Here is a 310-nt window from a genome sequence, read left to right as displayed (position 1 = left end):
CCTGCCACTGGCTCCACCATCACAAAGTACCTTCCCTGGATGCCATAGGCACAAATATTGACAGATCAACAGGCAACAGCTGGGTGGTGCAAGGAGAGAAAGGATGGCCAGCATGTCCACTGCAGACAGCCCAGACCAGTACAGGAGCCAAGGATACTGGTGAAAGGCGAGAAAACCTGTCAAATCACCCTCATACTCTCTCAGAGCTCTTCAGGACTGGCCCATACCGTCACCTCCCAGCCTCAGTGGCAGGCAGTAGGAAGAGCTTCAGGCAGACAGAGAGGGCTCAGGGACCATCTCCTCACTGCTT

At 54.8% G+C, this 310-nt stretch overlaps 1 protein-coding gene across 1 annotated transcript in view; it reads right to left on the bottom strand.

Annotated features, from left to right (window-relative positions):
• Positions 1–310, bottom strand: part of RXRG (retinoid X receptor, gamma) — a 22428-nt gene that overhangs the window by 11539 nt on the left and 10579 nt on the right. The gene's annotated exons all lie outside the window — the stretch shown is intronic.

This window comes from Buceros rhinoceros, unplaced genomic scaffold (assembly GCF_000710305.1).
Source record: "Buceros rhinoceros silvestris isolate BGI_N320 unplaced genomic scaffold, ASM71030v1 scaffold8331, whole genome shotgun sequence".
Taxonomy (NCBI): Eukaryota; Metazoa; Chordata; class Aves; order Bucerotiformes; family Bucerotidae; genus Buceros; species Buceros rhinoceros.
Note: the sequence above shows the minus strand (reverse complement) of the source record. Positions and strands in the feature narration are given on the sequence as shown.